At 42.6% G+C, this 15,056-nt stretch overlaps 1 long non-coding RNA gene and 1 other non-coding gene across 5 annotated transcripts; one reads left to right on the top strand and one right to left on the bottom strand.

The window, feature by feature from the left end:
* Window positions 1–221: 221 nt before the first annotated feature.
* Window positions 222–8,659, bottom strand: LOC131701874 (uncharacterized). Of its 4 annotated transcripts, none has more exons than XR_009309086.1 (8): window positions 7,992–8,656; window positions 5,359–5,598; window positions 4,148–5,197; window positions 3,245–3,499; window positions 2,574–2,702; window positions 1,914–2,054; window positions 1,449–1,591; window positions 222–997 (listed from the first exon to the last, which is right to left on the bottom strand). It is a non-coding gene; the product is annotated as an uncharacterized LOC131701874 (long non-coding RNA). The 4 variants fall into 4 exon arrangements; XR_009309087.1 differs by having other exon boundaries at window positions 4,148–5,194; XR_009309085.1 differs by having other exon boundaries at window positions 4,148–4,327; window positions 5,090–5,598; window positions 7,992–8,641.
* Window positions 8,498–8,612, top strand: LOC131701914 (U5 spliceosomal RNA). The gene has a single exon (XR_009309150.1). It is a non-coding gene; the product is annotated as a U5 spliceosomal RNA (small nuclear RNA).
* Window positions 8,660–15,056: the final 6,397 nt, after the last annotated feature.

Raw genomic sequence — 15,056 nt, 5'->3', positions numbered from 1 at the left:
CTCTCTCTTGTATCCACCCCTCCTTTTTAGCCCGAATCGCAAGTACTAATACCTCACAATATTACCAAGGTATATAAGGTAAATCATGATTTTTATATTATTAGTGGTTGTTTTTTCAACAGTTCCTGTAATTTGTTAGTGTGACAGGTAAAACAAATTGGGTGAGAAATGGACGTAACATTGGCAAAAAAAAATTAATTATAAAGAAACAGACATCCAAATTTGACGATTGTTTTTATTGTTTGGGACAGCTGTATTTTTTGTCACTGAGTCTGCATAGCACTGACTTTGTTAAATAAATGACAATAGTACCTGTGCTTATGTTGATATTTAACAGATGTTTTCACAAACATAAGCAAGTATTTTAAAAGAAAAAAAAAGTGTTGTTCCCCCCCCCCAAAAAAAGAAACATTTTGAGAATCAGTGCATTATTTATTGTAATCAAAATAATAAAATGGCCTAATAAAATTGCCAGTCGTTCATTTGAATTTCTTTCTTAGTACATTTAGTATTTACATAATTGTATTATTACTTGTACTGTGATTCCTTAAATGTATTTTTGTTTACAACTGTAAGTCGCCCTGGATAATGGCATCTGCTAAGAAATAAATAATAATAATAATAATAATAATAAGAATAATAATATAGCAGAACATTAACCTGGATGTTTTTTTTTTTACTTTGTCATGTTATATTTCTAGTTGTCAAATCAATTATGTTGTATATTTTAATTGGCCCCTGAAGGAGTTCAAACAGATTTCTCATGGCGGAATTCTAAATTAGACAAGTCCAAAGCCGGTGTCCACAGTATGTATACAGGAAAGAAGATCCTCCTCAAATGATGAGTAGTGAAAGTCGTGTCTGGGTAATTTAATGGTTTCGAAACAGGTGGATGCTTTGGGCAGTTTGGTATCTGTGACCTCAACAGACAGCTCCTTCGGGAGGACCTCCCATCCAACCCAGAATCTGAGGAGATCAATCAGCGCTCTTGGTGATGCTACAAAAGTGAAAAATAAATAAATGCCTCTTTTCAAATTTCACAGGGTCTTGAGTACTGTCAAGTCAGCTTTTTGAAAAGTAACAAATATTTTTACTTTTGTTGATTATAATGTGCTACGTATTATCTACCTATGTACATATAATACTTGCATATAAAAGACATGAAGGCTGTATTTGTGCTCTGAGTCGTAAAAAAAAAAAATCATACTAGCACAGTAGTGACATCAAAATGTTATTCGTCTACAAGATTATTCTTATTCATTACATTCCCTTTCAGTGTGAACATTAGCTTATGTATTCTTTGTATAGGAATATTACATATGAAGTGGTGGCAAATGCTGTTTTGAGTGATGAAGAATAAGAAGTTGTCCCTTCTCGTATAAGGTAAGAATGAGTTGGGTGGTTAAAATAAAATTATACACGGCGATGATTAATAGATTAAATTATACCGTTTCAATGAATGTCCTGAAGAAGCCTGTGATACGGCATTTAGTCTGAAGAGAACAGTCATCATCATCATCATCATCATCATCATCATCATCATCATCTTCCGCCACATTCAGTGTGGCCAGGTGATTCTTTCAAGGATCATCTTGAGGAAAAAAAGAATGAATAGATAAATGAATGCACGGCTGGGGATCTCTTGCTGAACCTTATTGGCCATTTTTGTTCAATTCCAATATTGAAATTGCTCAATAACAAGCTTCATCTCAAAGCTCTATACAAGCTGGGTTTTATGTTGTAGACCAAAACATACTAGTATATGAGCTTCACAGTTACACCAAAAAATATATAAACTTCAGAATTAGAAATATAACTAGCAAATCACATTATCAAAACACTGAAACAGTAACACACTGCCACAGGCATTCAAAACTTAATTAGGGAACAACATGTAATAAAATGTAACACACCTGGGGGGTGTATAGTGTGTCAGAGGCCCTTGGAAACATCAGTGGAATAATATCACTTCTTTCCTTCAGGAGAGGCCAGACCAATGTCTCTTTCAGTCCTTTCCTCAGCTGTTTAACCTGTCGAGTTGTTCTTACAATAACCTACCACAAATAAGAAGAATGTAGCATAGAGTAAAAAGCAAACTAAAGAATGTACCCAATTTAAAATGCATAACTGTAGGTCAGGGGTGGTCAAACAGCCCTGTGGACTCCCATCCCCAGCCGGCAAAGGAACAACAGGATCGAACCAGCAACCTCAGAGTGGTAAAGCGCACCGTGCATTCCTAGTGGAGGCCTTTACCGAATGCGCCACTCAGGAACCCAATCCAGCGGATTTTATAGGTCACTTTTCATTATCAATGTCTAAAACACATGGAAGAATTTAATGTGACGAATTAAGCAGGTGAATTTGTTAAATGAAGTCCTTTAGTGATCGTTTCAATTAAAAATTCCCTCAAGACCTCAATCACAACAGTTTCCCTTTTATTGAACACATTTGCTGAATAGGGGCTCTCCATGACTGGGTTTGGCCACCCCTGCTGTAGGTTATCAATTAATTACAAAACTAACCAGTACAATGAGTAAACCTAACATGGATATGCACGAAACAAACCTACTTACAGCGTGAAGGAGGAGTTTGTCCATTAGCCAATGCCGATTTTCTTCTGCCATCCCTGGAAGATCCCAGCTTAATGCCAATTGCAGTATTATGCTTGTGTCTTCTTCACTGAGAACTGCTTTGGACTCCTTCTACAATAAAAACAAATACACACACCTTCAGTAACCACCCATCTTATGGAAAACAACACAAAGCACAGTAATGCAGATATTTCAACACTGTTCATATTCAAAGTAAGAAATGTATTAATATAAACGTATGCATTTACATATATGCAGATATCACAGAAATCAACCTGTCACACTCAATATTAGTTAATTATTAATGCATTAGATCATACGTCATTAGTTCCTTAGCTAATGCAACCCTTAGAATAGCTTGACTTTATTTTAATGTCATGAAAGACACTTGTATTAGTTGTTTAAGCCCAGAAAACTTAATCAGGCTTAGCTCCACATTCCATTCTTAGTTGTTCACATGGAACGGAGATCATCCCACTCTACATCAGTGATTTACACTTCAGTACATTTCAGTCTCCAGCCTACAACCTTGAATTTGGGACAATTCTGTTCAAAAGAGTGCTTGTTAGTAATTTTCAGAGGCACAGAAAATGAGAGAATACAGAACAGACAATAAAAGTTTCAGCCATTGAAATTATGCATACATTACTTACTAATTTGACAGTTTCGTGAACATCAATATCAGGACAATCGTGACTCTCCAGATTGGCGGTTTCTGGTGCACCTCCAAGCAACACATGGATAATTGCGGGACTCAATCCAGCTAAGCTTGGACCACTGTGCAGGAAAGAATGTCCAATCATTCGCCCAGCAACGTGAAACATGTCACTCTCGAGAAGGAACTCAGATGTGGAGGGAATTAAATGGTCAGGTTCTCCTTCAAACATTAAAAGTTCTGTCAGTGATTTCTAAGGAGGGAAGAAATCAAACATAAATAAGAATCAAATCACATTTTATTTTCTGCAAAAAATTGAACTCTGACGATGACAAAACATGCACTGCTCACTAAGTTCATACTGTCTAGGCGTTATTTCCACAATTGTAAACATTAAAGCACAGTGTGTAGATGCAAGACTAAACAATAATGGAAACAAACAATGATTTCTGTAGTACTCTTAGAATAAATAACCTGAACAGTGATGTCCTTGGCCAGTTAATTAACTAAAACCATTGCGCATGGGATGCCTCCACTATACAGTCTATCCTTATTCTGTTAGATTGGTGATGTATAAAAAGTAAAAATATGACCGATAAAGCATATAGATTTTTTCCACAAGCACGTGACGAATATTACAAATACATTGTGATCTGTAATATTCTTGAGCAAATTAATATAAACTGACATTTCTAAATAACATCATTTAAAAACCCTGTTTTATAGAAAGCAAGTTACGATGAAAACCAAACTGAAGCTTTGATATAATTGTGGAGAAAAAGAACCTGTTCACTCCTTCACCCACAGCTGCATCGCCGATGGAAAACTCAGAACATTAAAATATGAAACCATGATTAAAATCTTAAAAATAAAGAGAGTGAGTAAAATTCCATTCAAATACCTTCAAGTGTGCATTTTAAAGGACAGGCCCATTCTACTTTGGACATTTTATAAAATGACAAAATGTCCCTCTCTCTATTCTCCATGCGGTCTCGCAAATCCATTCTTAGATGGAGTGGTTTAGCAGTTCCATGCTGCTTCAATACAGCCTCCCTGAACAAATTTGCCATGATTTCACATTCTGAAAAGAAATAAAACATACCCATTGAAAAACAGAAAGGTGTCAGCTTATTTCATTCAACACATAAAATTAATTCAAATAATTTAATTCACAAACCGTCCTCAGTCTCTCTGCTGTCAACGAAGACTGCCCTGTCTACTCCTGCATCCCTATTGCTGTCTATTATTTCACTTGGTCTATCCGGAATACACTCCTGTAGCAGCTCATCAGAATTCAGCAGCACACAAGTTACTGTTGCAGTGGGCACCTCTGAACTCTGAGTCTCACCTACTCCTTCCACTACACTACTGTCTGTGCTCTGAAATGAAGGCCTTGAAGACAATACATTTTAAACCATAAGTTTCACATGAAGTAATTAACTAAGAAGACACAGCAAAACAAAGACAATTAAGGACAAATGATCACAAGCATATGCAGGACCAACACATTGTCAGATCACTGTGAGAATGTTCATCAAAAAGTTCCTTTGGTATATGACAACAGGTAATAAGAACTTGACATATGTATCCATGAAGTGCAGCAAAACAATGATTATAACCACGACTTAAATTATATTACATCAAAACACAGCCAATCAGCTTTTATTCATTTTGAAAACATTTAACGAGACCAATACATTTATTTTTGTAAGACTACATTAGCATAAACATTTCCTGAAAACCACTATACGCATATTTCATCATTTTACTGCAAATAAACCTTTCAAAATAGTTAATGTACTGTATTTAACAATGACCAATTACATTAACAAAAACACTATACCTGCTGCTACAGCCGTCACTGTGACTTTATTTCTGAGAAGGAAAAGTCTTTCTCACAAAAGAGGCACTTCATCAGGGGCCCAGTGGATAAGGACAGCCCAGGAACCTACTAAATGAATTGCAGCAGACACGTCATTCACTGCAAATGCAATGTTACACTACAGCTGAATGAACATGTGGAACCCTGAAAACCCACCAAAGAAGATGGATGAATAATAAGAATTTACCAGCACTAAGAAACAATCAAAGAAAAAAACAATAAGCTCTTACCTGATCCATATTAAGACCTCTTTGTAGCGGCCTTACATAGATAATGACAGAGCCAAATTTGGGTTTCTGGGTCCCTTAAATATTTTGCTGAGTACCCCTCATTAGGGCAAGGAATAACAGCCAAGATCTGGCTTCTCATAGATCCTGAAATCTTCATTAGTTAAAATCCACCACCCTCACTCAGTGTGGGATAAGATTCGAATAACTGTCTTCTGAATCCTTCACAACTGCTGTCACAACCTTGACATAAAACAGAACACAAATGTAATAAATGTGAATCTAGCGAACATCTTAAACACTGATACACAACCTTGTATTTTGCTGCTACTAAAGCAGCATAGGTGTTTTATTGGTTTTATTTTTGTATAGCATCTGTAAGCAAAACACAAAGCCGAACGGATCACTAACTGCAAAACAATCCCAAACTAAATTCCAGACATTTACTTAGGAGTAGCATCTAAAAGGATTTTGGGAGCTTTATGATAGTAATAGTGGTTGATGACATTTCAGTAGCATAGAACAGTGGTTTAATAAAAAGTCTAAAACATCGAAGGTACAGGTTACACCGCATTAAGCTCTACATCGCGTTTTTTTTTGTTATAGAGCTTCTCGGTCCGTGTACATTCCGGCCAATCGTTTTTGCATTCTAAATCGGAAATCGGAAAGCCAGAAAACGACTCGTTTTTCTATTTCAGTTTTTCATAAAAACAAAAATCGACCCGTTTTTCATTTTCCAATTTCTGAGTTTAAAATACAAAAACTGATTCAGACTTGTTTTCCCATTTTTCATATTGCTTTTAGTAACGAAGTATTCGAAATGGAATAATCTAATACAAAAATAAATAACAGACTGCAGGGACGGAAAATGAAATCAATCTCCAAGAGTCGGTGATACAGAAGGTAGTCTTTATTCAAGCAGATATCTGGAGAGACAATACTTCGCAGAAAATATGTTAATGCTTCTCTAACAGGGACACACTTAAACAATGATAGATATACTAACGTATCGGAAGAGGGCCAGACCTATTCAACCAAGCGTGCCAGCCCCCTTTAGTGATCCTATGGCAAGCTCAAGATGCTAACATGTCCTCTCTCCCTGCGGTTTGCAGCTCTTACAAAAGACGGAACTGCGATACAGTGCAAAACTGTAAACAGAATTCACCCCCACCCTTCTCCGTATTCTGTTACAAAAGAACCCCCCACTGCAGCATGAAAACACTCCACAACATTTAATATCTTAAAAATTATGTAGCTCCTTCAAGACCTTTAAAAAAAGGTCAGACACGGCCAGCTCTCTGTGTCCCGCTGTTATGACGATGTAATAATTTCGCGCCTGTGCTTATTGTCGTGGAAGTGTTCTGTTTACCAACATTATTTATTTATTAATTTAGCAGTTGTTACAAAGTACTGTATTACAATACAGCCGTAGGGCTACACTAAGTTAATATAATAATCATCCTTGTATCACTCAGGTACAGTGCATTATAATAATACTAAAAATAATAAGCCTTCACATAAAGGGAAAAAAATCCAGGTAAGGTTCTTCATATTTATATCCTGCTTTATAAATTAACTTTATAAACTTAACTGGATTATATTATCACAGCACATTTGTCCAGGACGCTCACGTATGTTTAGAGCTCCCCTTTCACGGATACCCAATTTGTTTCATTTGGGGGGTGCATCGCCAGCCATAGATATAAATGTACTGATGCAGAAAACGGCATTATTATTTATTTCTTAGCAGACACCCTTATCCAGGGAGACTTACAATTGTTACAAGATATCACATTATTTTACCCATGTATACAGTTGGGTTTTTACTGGAATAATCTTGGTAAAGTACCTTGCTCAAGGGTACAGCAGCAGTGCCCCCCACCTGGGATTGAACCCACGACCCTCCAATCAAGAGTCCAGAGCACTAACCACACTACGCTACACTGCTGCCATAACAACGAGACACATTCGATACGAGTAGAGCACGCATTAGTACTTTTTTTTTTTTTAATTGTCTATTATTTAATTTTGTATTACAGATCATTCCATTTCGAATACTTCGTTAAAGCAATATGAAAAATGGGAAACAAGCCTGAATCAGTTTTTGTATTTAAACTCAGAAATTGGAAAATGAAAAACGGGTCGATTTTTGTTTTTATGAAAAACCGAAATAGAAAAAGTCGTTTTCTGGTTTTCTGATTTCCGATTTAGAATGCAAAAACGATTAGCCGGAATGTACACGGACCCTTCTCATTGGGTTTATTTGTATCTGCTTTTAGAATCGTGATATATACTGAGCATCGAAAGAAACTTTAGATACAATTCACTAGAATGACACATTCTGTTTTACAGCAGGTGCAGTAAGATTGTAATGTGCTGTTTAACAATTGACATTGTACTGTATGGTTATGGGGGGACAGGGGGTACTGTGAAATTCACAGGCTAGTAGTACTAGCGTGTGGCCACCTTTGCTGAGCAGCAGGCATTTTGTCATCATGTCCATCATATACCTCGTTTTTTGTTTGTTTTTTTTCGAATGAAATGTGTAATAATACTGATCAGTTTCTTGTGATGCTCAGTATATGTACTATTAAATAACGCGTTTTAATTTTGACAGAATATTTGCATAAACGTACCTTGAAAGGTGGTTCTACATTCAGTTCGTCTTTCTGCTGAGTCTAGTCGGCTCCGTGGAGTCGGGTTTCCTTCAGACAGCAGAAGTTGGGAGTGTAAGTGACACCAACACGGCGCTGGAGTGGGAACGCTCGTCTTCTTTTTGAAGGCGATCCTCTGTACGGGGCGGAAATCCTTGAAACCGGCTAAAAATAGAGAGGGACAAAAAAATAGAAACGGAAAACGAATACCTTGGGGTTGAGCAATACTGTTGGGTGGAAACCGCGCTGCAGGGTTGGATCATATTTGCATACCCATAATGCACTTTGGCAGAATCTAATTTCCTCTTATGAAATGTATGCTTTTAAAATATCATATTTAAATCTAAATGTCAACATACAGTACTTGTATGCTGTTTTGGCTGTTTTTCTCAAGACGTAGACGTTAAAATGCTCGTTTAAAAAACAACTAACCGTCCCTTGTTACAATAACAATATGAGTAGGTTGTCTACTGCACGTTGATATTAGCATACTCTGGTTTCTCTTCAGATCGCATAAATCTTTCGCCTTTTACTAAAGATTTCCGTGGAGAGGAACATTTATGAGTTTCAACTAATTTTTTGATGCCCTGCTTTGGCGGGGCTTCCTTTTGTTGTGTAATAATAGAATTGCAGTATGTACTGCTAGTACGGTAAATGGGCGCTGTTGTTCATACCAGTACCAGTGTTATACACGGTCACTGTTTTCCCGCTCCCTTTGGTTTAGTTTTCAGCTCAATACATTAAGTTTAAGCACAGATCTGCACAACAGCGCCATGTTGCGACGGCAGCAGTATTACATCTGTAGTGGTTTCTCAAAGAGCCAGCTGCCCTTACATTTATATTTTAATATATATTTTTTTACTGATGATGAAACTCTTTAATATGCTTAGGGTCTCTCTGTTTGTCAATAACCCAGGTTATTGTTTCGGAGGGACTCGAACATGGTCAAAAGAAAAATACACACACACACTCTTTTTCTTTTCTATGTAAACTAGGGCACAACAGATGCCTTTTTAGGGGGTGGGCTATTTTTGACGGATATCCGGTTAATGTCGAAAAAGGGGGCGGGACATAATGGTCATAAATCACTCAAAAAGGTGTGGGGAAAGGGGCGTGGCTTAAGGGTCATAAATCACTCAACAGAATGGGGAAAGGTGCAGGCTTAAATGTCATAAATCATTCAAGGGTGTGGGAAAAGGGGCAGGCCCTAAGGATCATAAACCATTAAAAAGGCGTGGAAAGGGGTGGGGCTTATGGTCATAAATCAATCAATAGGTGCGGGGCTTGGGTTATAAATCAATCAAAAGATGTAAAGGGACGGAACGTAGGGTCATACATCTATCAAAAGGGACGGGGCTTAGAAAGTGACATTCGCTGTATCGCCTTTACTATAATAAATATTCCAGGCAATTTAAAAAAAAGCAACGGCCGAGCTCTGTCTTTAGAAAGTGACATTCGCTCTGTCTTTAGAAAAAGCACTGAAATGTCCCTTACACAATTGTGTGGAAAGAAGGGGCATGTATTTATTTACACTCTGGCTTCTCTTCAGTTCGAATAAATCTTTCTAAGACTAAGGCTTAGAGGGTAGTGGCATTGCCCGCTCCCTCCGAGGGTCTGTGAGAGGTTTGTTCGGGTGAGGAGGAACAGAATTTTTTTTTATTTTTGACTGGCTTTCTTCAGCTCGGCAACTTTTTGGAAGACTAATGCTCAGTCTGGTTTTGGCTTGCCCAATCCAGGCCGAGGGTCTTTCAAGATTTTGTTGACTGTGGAGAGCAGTTTTTTCTTTTTCAGGCGGTTCCAGTTTTTTTCTTTTTCAGGCTTTTCCAGACGTTCCTGGAGTTAGAGAGAAGGAGGACCTACCATCCAGACGACCTTTGAGGACCCTTTGATGACCTAGACGACCTCATCCCCAGCCCTTGATTGCAATCGAGATCCAGACCGAGAGAGCAGCAGGCGCCCAGCAGAGGGCGCCATCTGGGAGGAGCAGAGGGCGGCCCCGGACCCCGAGGAGGCGTCACAGCCACGATTCTTCCTACGTGGTCTCGGTGCCAAGCAGCGCCCCCTACTCCGCCAGGGAAGGACACCGTTCACCTGGGGAGGGGGTCCCTCTTGCGAGGCGACCATCTCCTCAGGGACTAAAGTAATAGTTCCTTCAACTGCCCAAGATTTGCTGCTTACGTTGTCTCTTTTCCGCAGAGAGAGACAACCCGGACGTCCAGAGGCTTCTCCCACCCCAATCGGAGGAGCCAGCTGAAGGATGGCGTTCCGGCCAACCCAGGAGACCAGGAGGCACAATGCGGTGCGCTTCACAAGGACCCAGCAAGAGGAAACGGAACCAGGACTGACGAGACTGGAGTTCAGCCGGACCATTCTTCAGAGGGGTATGGGTTTTTCCCCTTCTGACTTGAATTGTTTGGTGAAATTGCCAGGGCTTAAGGAAGTGTTTGAGGTCAGTTTTAGGAACCCCCAAAAGTTACAAGAAATGTGGTCCTTTTGGGGGGAGAATAAATATCTCGCTCCATACAAAGAATTTTGTGTGGATGCACTGACAGACAGAGAAATGAAAGTTGTTACTGTCCAATTTTTCAATGAGGCTGTTAGCGACTATGATATTACAACATGGCTTAACCGCTATGGGAGGGTGTCATCAGAAGGGAGGAAAATTACAGATGAAGATGGGGTTTGGACAGGAGCCAGAAAGTGGCTGGTACGCCTTAATGTTGATCCATCGGGCATTGGAGGCGTCCGCCACATTCCAAACTCCATAGTGTTAGGGCCCAACAGAGGGCTGGTATTCTATAATGGGATGCCAAAACTCTGCAGGAAATGTGGGGAATTAGGACACCTGGCGGCCGCATGTACTGTAGTCAAGTGCAGGAACTGCGGCGCCCCCCACGAGACCAGCCACTGCAGAGAAGAGAGGCAGTGCAATTTGTGTGGAAAGAAGGGGCACCTGTTTAAGGACTGCCCCTCTTCCTATGCCAACATGGCCAGAGCCAGCAAGGCAAATACCAACAAGCCTAGGCCTGAGCAGGAAGAGGGAGCAAGTAACAAAGATCAGTCCACATCACCACCAACAGTATCCAAGACCCAGACTCCAGCACCACCATCATCACCAGCACCCCCCTCACCCCCCCGCCCCCGAGACATGTCCCGTTTTACGAGGACCCCTTCCCCCAGCCCAGAGAGAGAGTACAACAGCTACTCCACTAGCTCCTCCAGTAGCTCCTCTGATGCAGAACACGAGGCAGGGAGGGAGCCCGGACCCAGCAGCGGCCCCCCCCTGAGTAGGGCCCTCTCAGCGCCAGCACTCCCCCTCGGCTCTCGTTATGACGCCATAAGGATTGAGTCCGTGGGGGAGGAAAGCGAAAGCGACAGTGAAAGTGAGAGTGAGAAGGAGGGGAAGGGAGTGAAGAACCTGCAGAGGGTGGGGAAAAGAAAGGGTAGAGACGAGGGGGGGAAAAGAAAGAAGATCAGGATCAAAGACAGCAAGTTGCAGGTGGCCCCCATAGATCCAAAACCAGCTAATGTCCACACAAAGTCCCCAGTCTTGCCCTCGCAGGCAGAGACGGAGGCGAGTGGGACGGCTACACTGCCGCCTAGTGGGCAGGTAGCAGCCAGCCAGGGCATCCCCAGCCAGCCTTCCCAGTCGTTGGCACAAACCCTAGCACACCTCGCAGAAGAGGTGTTCACTAATGCACCGAGGGAGAGGTCGGGGTCAACACCTTCCCTGACCAGCAGTACCTCGGTAGCAATGACCCTCTTCAAGCGAAGGGCCTCCCTTCAAAACATCCTTGACCCCCTCCCTTGTATGGGCAAAACCAGGGGCCCCCTAGAGGTCCTCCTAGATACAGCACTGGAGGACATGGGAATACCCCTGGACGCGGTAAGCCAGAAGTCTGCTAACAGCTCCAATTCAACAGACGGTAACAGCCAAAGAATGCTGTCTGTCATAACCCCCCCCCAGGACAAAGCTGACCCACACGTTCCGAGGGGCCCTGAGCAAGTTCCACCAGACTTACCTTGTGGGGAGTTGAATAGCCCCAACAACTCCAAGTACTGTGCATATAAAGACGGTGCCTTCTTGGACGAGGCAGCAGTGAGTACCTTCTCAGGGGTGATGGGAGTTGCAAATAAGCCCAAGCCCCCTCGAAGCAAGCGTAGAGCTAAGAGTAGGAAGAGTGTCCCGACCTCCCAATCATAGTCGCTATGGGGTGGACGCAGCGACTCCTTTTCTTGTTAGCTACCCTGATGGCCCTGATATGTGTGTCTGTTAATGTCAGGAGCATCAGGGAGACACAAAAAAGATTTGATGTACTAAACTATCTAGCTAACTTGAAAGCAGATCTCATCTTTCTGCAGGAGTGTGGTATTTCGTCGAGCCCTGATTATAGGGACCTGAAGGAGAGTTGGACCCTGGGGGACTCCTTCTGGTCGGGCTCCAACATAGCCAGAGCCGACGGAGTAGGTATCCTGTTTAAAAACCCATTTATTACCTCCCGCAGCAGCAGGGAGGTAGAACCTGGTAGAATTCTGAGCGTGGATGTGACATACAACAACACTCCCCTCAGACTGGTCAATGTCTACGCACCCACTAACCAAAACGAAAGAGTTCAATTTTTTCCACAGCTGCGTCCACTCCTGCTGGGGAACGTACCCGTCATCGTGTCAGGTGACTTCAATTGTGCTCTGAGGGACGTAGACCGGAGCAGGCCACGCAACGACCGCTCTAGTAGAGTTTTGTCCTCCGTAATATCTGATTTCTCCCTGTGTGATGCAGGTAAGGACCTGGTGCCTCCCTTTACCTGGGTGAGCTCATCTGGGACCTCCTTCTCCCGTATAGATCTCGTCCTGCATACCAGCTCCCTTACGAAGACGGCAGTAGACACCCAGGCCGTCTTCTTCTCTGATCATAGGCTCCTGCAGGTAACATTGCAGGTCCCTCAGACCTCCCAGATGGGGTCAGGGGTCTGGAAATTAAACACCTCCTTACTCGATGACCCCTCCATAGCTGCAGCCTATAAGAGCAGGCTTGTTGAGTGGACCACTTTGCGTGACCTATTCAACTCCCCTATAGAGTGGTGGGAGATGGTCAAAATGAGAACTAAGGGTTATTTCATAGCAGCAGGCAAGAGGAAAGCAAAAGAAAGGAGGGCCAAATATAAATACCTGAATGCTGCCCTCCAGCGTCTGAGCCTGCTTCAGCTTCAGGGGTTCCCTGTAAGCGACGAGATAGCCCAGACCAAGCTAGATCTTTCAGTGCTTTGTAGGGAGGAACAACGAAAGGTCATGCACAATGCAAAAGTGCAAAAAATGGAGGAAGACGAAAAGTGTACTCGCTTCTTCTTCCAGAAAACGAGGGAGAAGCGGCACTTGATGTCCTCCATGCTCGACAGCAGGGGGAGGATAGTAGAGGATAGTGAGGGAGTGAAAAAAGTGGTAGAGAACTTCTATAGGGACCTGTATAACATCAAAGCTACAGATGACACCCTGATAGAGTGGTTCCTGAGCCAGTTGGAGCCTGACTCAGTGCGGGACGACGAGGAGGAGGAGAAGGACCCAGAACTCACGCTGGAGGAGCTCACCCAGGCGGTTAAGACCATGAACACCGGTAAGACGCCAGGTCCAGATGGCATCCCGGGTGAGTATTACCATCTTTTTTGGGACACGCTAAAAGTCCATTTAGCGGAGGTCTACAGAGCGGTCTACAGGGAGAAGCGGTTGGGCCCTTCTATGCGGGAGAGTGTAATTACTCTCCTTCATAAGAAAGGGGAAGTTAAAGATCTACGGAATTGGCGCCCAATCAGCCTCCTTTGCGTGGATTACAAGATACTAGCCAAAGCTCTGATGCTCCGGCTACAAGTACACCTCCCTTTGGTCATTGGCCCTGACCAGGCTTGTGGCGTCCCAGGGAGGTCCATCACGGATATTTTAATGTTAACAAGAGACATTCTGGCTTATTCTAGAGAACGGAACCATCCCCTCTGCCTGTTCAACCTTGACCAGGAGAAGGCGTTCGATAGGGTAAGCCATGAATATATGTACAAAGTGATGGACCAGATGAAATTCGCTCCTGGACTTAGGGAGTGGGTTAAAACCATATATACAAACATTAGTACCCGAGTCTTGGTGAACAGGCACCTGACTGGTAAAATATCTATCCAGTCAGGGGTCAGACAGGGTTGCCCACTATCCCCACTGCTATATGTCGTGTGCATCGAACCCCTCCTGCAGGCAATTCGTAGGGATACCAATATAACTGGTTTCCAGCTGCCTGGATCCAACGGGGTCCAGGTCAAAACAACAGCATATATGGACGATGTGTCACTCATTTGCACCAACACATCGTCGGTACCTCGGATTAGTAATATCCTTGAGAAGTACTGCACGGCGACCGGGGCTGTGATTAATAAGTCCAAGAGCGAAGTCTACGTGTCTAAAAATTGGCAGGTAGATAGGGAACTGTCGGACATGTACCCTGTCAAAAAGGACAAAATCAAGATTCTGGGCCTCATTTTCGAGAACAATAGCTCGGGGGCCCAGAGCTGGACGGCGGCCATTAACCAGGTCCGTAAAAAGATTGGCGGATGGAGCACAAGATCCTTAACAATGACGGGTAGAGTATTAATAACCAAGTCTATACTGTTCCCCATCCTCTCTTATGTAGGAAAAATCTTTCCCCCAGACAGGACCACCAAAAAAGTGGTGGACCGCATTATCCACCGCTTTATCTGGGGCAGCAAGATGGAGAGGGTAAAGCGAGCCACTCTGAGTAAAGCCGACAAGAAGGGAGGTAAGGGGGTCCCGGACGTTGTGCAGCTCACCCGAGTGCAGGGGCTCACGCAAACTATCAAGAACATCCAGGCCCTGGACAGGAAGGTATGTTACATGAATCGTTTCTATTTTGCCACCTGTCTCAGGGCCTTGGGCCTCTGCACTATTGATAACACTGTGCCGTACTCCTGGGACCCCCCATTGTATTATAGAACCTTAAGGGACACTATATATAAATTGGGCTTAGATAAAGCAAAATTGGCCTCCTGGGAA

The sequence above is a fragment of the Acipenser ruthenus genome, chromosome 27 (genome assembly GCF_902713425.1).
Source record: "Acipenser ruthenus chromosome 27, fAciRut3.2 maternal haplotype, whole genome shotgun sequence".
Taxonomy (NCBI): domain Eukaryota; kingdom Metazoa; phylum Chordata; class Actinopteri; order Acipenseriformes; family Acipenseridae; genus Acipenser; species Acipenser ruthenus.
This window is presented reverse-complemented; position numbering and strand designations above follow the sequence as displayed.